The 6,940-nt window shown below is 38.1% G+C and overlaps 1 non-coding gene across 1 annotated transcript; it reads left to right on the forward strand.

Moving 5' to 3' along the window:
* Nucleotides 1-6,562: 6,562 nt before the first annotated feature.
* Nucleotides 6,563-6,642, forward strand: TRNAL-UAG (transfer RNA leucine (anticodon UAG)). Its single transcript has one exon. It is a non-coding gene; the product is annotated as a tRNA-Leu (tRNA).
* Nucleotides 6,643-6,940: the final 298 nt, after the last annotated feature.

Raw genomic sequence — 6,940 nt, forward strand, 5'->3', positions numbered from 1 at the left:
AGAGAGGCTCTTGGGATTGGGTCTAGAGTAGTACAGTAAGCAGGAAATATCAGAAATGGTGCTAGGTTTTCTGGGTACTGCAAATGAAATGAGCATCTCTTTCTTTGCATGGTGTAAATCGGGTAAATAAATCTATATGCCAGAGTAGTTCATCACTGCTGAACTTTGTGCAGTAGCCTTAGATACGGTAATATATATATAAGCAAACAAACAGTGGGCTAACTATATGTGGCACGTCTAACTTGAAGCGCGGCAAGAGGAGGCCATCCAAACAGGCCCTAAGTCCCAATTTCCAAAGAGTACTCAGAGTTACGCCTTGTAATTTAGTGGGGTAATTAATTTGGACCGATATATATAATAGTTTAGAAAGTAATTCGAACTTTTTCCTATCCTGATCATGAATATACTTGTTTTTTTTTGGTAAGTAACTGATCAAAATGTTTAGTACCAATATCATCATCTTAACTTTTAGATTGACTATATGAAAATCATACATGTTGATCATTTTCTTGAAAAATCCTTTTGTAAATTGTGATTTTAGTGAGTTTTATAAGTATTTTACTTGAGAAAGTAGTGGTCAAAATTATAGAGAGCATTTCTCAAACGACATGTATATATTTGTCGTCTGAGGGGCTGTTTGGTTTCTAGGGACTTATTCCAAGTCCCTATCACATCGGATGTTTGGACACTAATTTAGAGTATTAAACATACACTAATTACAAAACCCATTTCATAACATTGGACTAATTCGCGAGACGAATCTTTTGAGTCTAATTACGCCATAATTTTGACAATGTGATGCTACAGTAAACTTTTGATAATTATGGATTAATTAGGCTTAAAAAATTCGTCTCGCGGATTAGCTCTCATTTATGAAATTAGTTTTTTTATTAGTCTATGTTTAATACTCTAAATTAGCGTCTAAACATCTGATGTGACATGGGATAAAAAATTTTAGCCCCATCTAAACACCCCCTGAGTGAGTACTTACTCCTACCTAGGAAGAAGCTTTTGTCTACTCTAGCTATATGTGCATGCATCAGCTTCCTAGCACAAAGAATGATGACCCATCAATCTAACTAGATAACCCCATCCATAATGTTGGTCTGAAATGAAATAAATCCATTGGGGGCAGCTCTAAAGTTGCTTTTGGCTTTATTCTAAGCCAAAGCATGTGCCAAAGAGGGGCTACTGATGAGTGATCAACACACAAATAAAGGCATTTAGGGTGGGGAAAGCGGTGCAAACCGAGCCTAGAAATCCCAAAAGAATATATATCAAGTACCAAAGCAAAGAGTTTGTTTATTTTTTTTGCTCCCTTGTTCCCAAGCTATCTCTTTGAAGTTTGAATTTCTCCTTTTCTTTTTCTACTACAGTGTTCTTCTAAGCTGGTCTGTTCTTTTGTGCCTAGCTTTCTTGGGAGCTTGTGATGAAAAAGATACTACTGAATATGAAAGATTGAGATTTTTCAATTCATCAGGTATGAGGCCCACCTCCTTCTTGGAAGAAATCATGATGGCAATTTGCTATTGCTAGGGGCTAGGGTTCAGATCACTAGAGCCATAGTGGTGGTAGTGATGGCTGTCAAGTCTATCAAATGAAAAGCCCCCCTTAAGGATTCTTGCTTATCTAGTTTATTTACATATCTTCTGATTTCTTCCTTATAGTTGAAGCTAAAACTCCCCCGTCTTAAAATATAAAGATTCCATAGTTTTCGTAGAGATTAAGGAAGTATGTAGTGATTGATTGATAGTAGATGAAGAAATTAATAAGATGGTCGTGATTGGTTGAGATGAGAGAGTAAGCGAAGAAGTTGCTATATTATAAGATAAATTATATGAACACTAGAAGTTGTTATATATTGATACAGATGGAATATATATCTGTGACTATTATTTGGTTTCTTTCTCCTATACTCTTACTTTTTAGTGTAGTAACATCAAGTGTTTTGTTTATCACTGACTCAATTTTACAACTAAAGGATCTTAGTGCACTCTTTCTTGTACCTAAAGGTGTGTAAAAAAAAAGAGGTTGAATTCACATATGAATTGGTAAAACGCAAACCTCCAAAATGATTCTAAAATGATGCATTTATTATTAGCATTTTCAGTTTTTTTTTTGTGCTGATAGCCTGTAGGAGTTTTAGCATTTGGAAGCACTATTTTTTAAACATAATGTGGAGCACTAGTAGTAATATAAATAGGGATTCGTCTCAAGGACAATTCCATGGCTTTTTGCAACGCTAGATCCTAGAGCTTTCTTATTGAGGGTTTGTCCAATTGTACCATTCTCAGCTTTAATTCTCATCGCTCAATGTACTGTGTGTGTGTGTGTGATGGCCCCCTTTCTCTTTCTTCTCCTTTCTCTCTCTCCCTCCCATCCTTTGTCCATGTCAAAGAACAGTATGATTGTGCTTGATGTGACTAGGTGACCCTAGGTGCTGTACAATTGTCACCAATTGAATCCAGGGAAATAAATTGACATCAACTAATCGCCCAAAACTGGCACTATTCACACATATACCTACCACCTACACACATGCTATTCTACTCCAGTGACACTAGTCCAATTGGTCAGTGTACTACACTACACTACACTACTTGAACCAACATTCAGTTCTTCAGTGTTCCACGTCAAAATTAAAAGTTTGAAAAAATTAGAACGATGTGATGGAAAAGTTGGAAGTTTGTGTGTGTAGAAAAATTCGATGTGATGGAAAAGTTGGAAGTTTGAAGAAAAAAGTTAGAATCTAAACAGGGTCTTATAGAGAAAAAAAATGTCATTCAAGTTTTTCAGGTTTCGATAAACAAATGAAATGTAAAGAGACATACTGTAACACACAAGGGAAAGAAAGAAAGGAGGAAGAAAAAAAGAAGGAAAGAAAAAGAGCTCATATCTCTTCTTGCAATCTATGATTGGGCACTGGTGCTGCATCATGGGGTAAGTCTTCTTTTGATCCTCCTAGGAATCTCCAGAAATGATGTGCCTCAATGTGCAAGCAATGTGGCGGTGTACTCCGGTTTGCAGAAGCTTTTATACTTGCAACTGTTCTGCTTTCTTCAGAGCTCGATCTCTCTCATCAGGCAACAGCCTCCTTGCAGTAAATAGACTGCAACAACTGTGAAAAGGGATACTCTACTTCAGTCCCTCCTGGATTTACATGAAGAAGAAGCTTGTTACTATTACAGCTATTAACTGTTCTTCCTCTTGAGATCTTTGATCACCATAAGTGCTAGCCGAGCTGGACGGAATGGTCCAGGAGATGCCACGTGGACATTCTCTTCCTCTCACTCTGCCGACTGCATATCTGCATTTGGAGATGCACAGCCTTGTAGTTACTACAGCTCTAACTTTTCAGGACAAGGTTAAGTTAATCCCTGTTACTAATAAGGACACTGAAATGAAGTTCAAGATGGTTTAATCTACCTGGTTTGTCAGCTATGTACTGGAATATTGTCTGCAGATGAAGGTTGAAGAGATATTATTAACGCTGTTTCAGAGACGGGGTTGATGCATGCTACTACTACAAACACATAGGAGTATGCAAGTTATGCCACGGCAACAAAAACAGTGTTCTTGAAGGAAACCCCTCACCCACAACTGTCCTCTTAATTCAAGGGTGGGCCCCATGGAGCAAAGGACTGTGGGCCCCACTAACAATGTCCTTGATGCAATCAAATCTTTAGATGTGAGAGCAGTGATAGAATTGCATTTGCATGTGGTGGCAAAAGCATGACATGACAATTTTCATCAAGGGAGGAGGAAAAAAAACTGAGCAAAAAAAGTGATGAACAATGTCCAAAGTAGTCAAGAAAAGCATCCAATGATCCCAAGATATAGCCTATTCTTTCCCCATGTTATAACACAGAATACTTTGCCTTTTGCACTGAGAATGAACCAAAATGAAAAAAAAGACTATGAGATTAGGTATGATGAGGGTGCTATGTAAAGAATGAACCAGATGAGCAATGGCCTGAAAACAGCTATCCTATTGCAATTTTGTTAATTATGCCTAGATGACCTTAATGGCACTTGCATCCATCATCACTGAATTCAGCATGAGATGCCACCTTTATGTCAGTGTAATCAGCTACATTCATTGATCTAGGTGTTTACTGAAACAGGAACAGTAAAGTACTCTCTTCTCACTCATAATGAAACCATTTTCTGAGTAAAGTACTAGTACATGTTTTACAGTTTCAGATAGACAGAGCAAAATAATAGCTGCAGGTTTTCACTCTTCTTGGTTGTATGGTTTCTGAAAAATTCCTGAATATAGCTGCACAGTTGCAGTATGGGAAGCTTCACTTGTGTCTCAAATAAAATCTGCAATAAGTTCAGATCTGGTCAACAAATAGTCAAGCGCCTCAAGTTGATATCTCTGAAAAGATAGCTCCATCATTGCAGGTAATACACAGATTATGAATGGACAACTTGGATTACTATAGAATTAAATCTAGAATATGTATAGTCATGCTCCTGTTCATGAACTGAAACCACAGCTTAATTTCGGATTTAAATCCTTAATAATAATTAGATCAGGTCTCTCATTCCTAATCAACTAGTACTACGGATCACAAAACGCCGCGTAATGATAGGACCTAATCCTCTGAAAGCAACAGAGGACGAATCAGGTCAAACCAATTAATATTGCAATGTGTGCAAATTCAACCAAAAAATCTCATGGACAACACTGCAGATAATCTGTGCTTAGCACACTGATCACACCACTTAAGACCTATGCATGGAAACAGTACACAAGTCCTGATCAAAGAATGATCTGAAATGACATCATACCTTAATTTATTATTAGAAAGTTATCTAACCTCAATTTGGACCACTCCACCTCAGTGGGAGAAATTAAGGGGATAACAACAACAAAGGACCAAAACCACCAGCAAATGCAAAAGCACATTAATTAGCATATGTATGACAGAGACAATGCCCTAATATTATACATCAGGTGGGTCCCTGTCCCTGATGATAATTAAATACCAGGACATAGGTGCATATATATATCATACAGGCTATGATAATATATTTACTATATTATTTTCCATTCTCCTGCAGGTGTGTTGGAGAGGTCTAGAGCACAAGAGGGACAATGATGATGATTAGGAGGGAATCAATGTTCCCCATGGGGCTTTTAGTTATGCAAACCTCATGCTGTTAAAGAGAGGAAAAAGCCATTTGCAATGCAGGCAGCATGCCATTGCCCTGCCTGCTGCCTGCCTCCATGTCTTGCCCAAGCTTGCTTCTTGATGCCAATCAAGGAGGCAAACATGCAGCTTGTCCAAAGCTAAACCATATACTATATTACAGCATGCATGCTTGCATAGTTGCATGCTCAACTCATGTTCAGAAGCACACACACACAACTTGCCAAAGTATACACATGCATGTATGACTTCTTCAGTTAGCAGAGTATTTTAGCCAATTGCAACATCTGACAGAGACTATATATATTCAGTTAAACAGGCAACTAATTGTTCTTATCTTGTGGGTATCATGGCCTCATGGACTAGCACTTAGTTGAGAGGCAAAAGTTGGCTCACTGCAATAATAAAAGGGTTTGAACATCTACCAGAGAGAGGCGAAATAGAATCATCTGACTTTGACTGATTTGCCTGGAGGGAAATGGTCAATTAGATTTCTTTCCAAAAAGAAGTGGTCAATTAGAGATCAAAGCTCAATTATGCAGAGAAAGGTAAGGCCATATCTGTTTGACAACCAAGCAAGCGCATTAACCAGATGAGACGAGTGTCAACATGGAGTTGAAAAATGTAGGCAGCAAATTTTCTCCATCTCGCGTCTGAACTCTGAACTTTCTCCCATTTCTCCCCAATTTCGTCTGAACATCACACTGCAGGTCGGTTTATCTGAATACTGAATTACTGATACGTGTGATATCTGAGCTAGGGCCCATGCATCATGCAATGCAATACACGATTGATTCAGAGTTTGACTAGCTACTAGAGCTGCATATGCTTCACCTTCACACGCTTCTTTTCTCTGCACTTCCACGGCGTGTTCCTGATCATCTGTGAGTTCTCAGTCACCACATGTCAGTATCCTTGTTCCTGTGGATGCATGCAATGCAGCTAGCAAGCAAGCATGGTCCAAGAGCAGTAAGGTTTAGCTTTTTGTGCTACTTGGCTATGGCTGCTTGCATATGATACACAACCGACGCTCTCGATCGTGGTGTACCTTTCTCGGCCATGCATGTCGGCAGGCATGGTCCCTCCCTGCAGATGGTGGCATTCACACAATCACACACACATACTCATGCACTGTAACATCCAAGCAACTTCTACCTATCTTATCCTAAATTAACAAAAAAATTAGTTCTATATTGCAACTGAGAAAAAATTGTTCCAACTCTTTCAAAGTTTCTATTGGGCAAAGCAAGAATTTTTTTGTTAAAAAATTCGCAACGATACTACCAAACGAAGTCTATTTTAATGAAGATTCTAATGTCCTAAATTCTATGGAATCTTCCAATCTCGACGATTCGCGAGAAAATAACTTAATATTCTTTTAATAAACCTGTTATTTCAACTTAGCCGCCATGGTGAAATTGGTAGACACGCTGCTCTTAGGAAGCAGTGCTCAAGCATCTCGGTTCGAGTCCGAGTGGCGGCAGTCTCGAAAAAGAATACAATAGATTATAAAATAAAATGGATTCAATTCGAAATTTCCAATTTTGTAATGGGACCTTCTCCTTATGCTATTTGCAACTTTAGAACATATACTAACTCATATTTCTTTCTCAACAATTTCAATTGTGATTACGATTCATTTAATAACCTTATTAGTTCGTGAACTTGGGGGATTGCGTGATTCGTCAGAAAAAGGAATGATAGCCACTTTTTTCTGTATAACAGGATTCTTAGTTTCTCGTTGGGCTTCTTCGGGACATTTTCCATTAAGTAATTTATAT

Source organism: Oryza sativa, chromosome 6 (assembly GCF_034140825.1).
Source record: "Oryza sativa Japonica Group chromosome 6, ASM3414082v1".
NCBI classification, from domain to species: domain Eukaryota; kingdom Viridiplantae; phylum Streptophyta; class Magnoliopsida; order Poales; family Poaceae; genus Oryza; species Oryza sativa.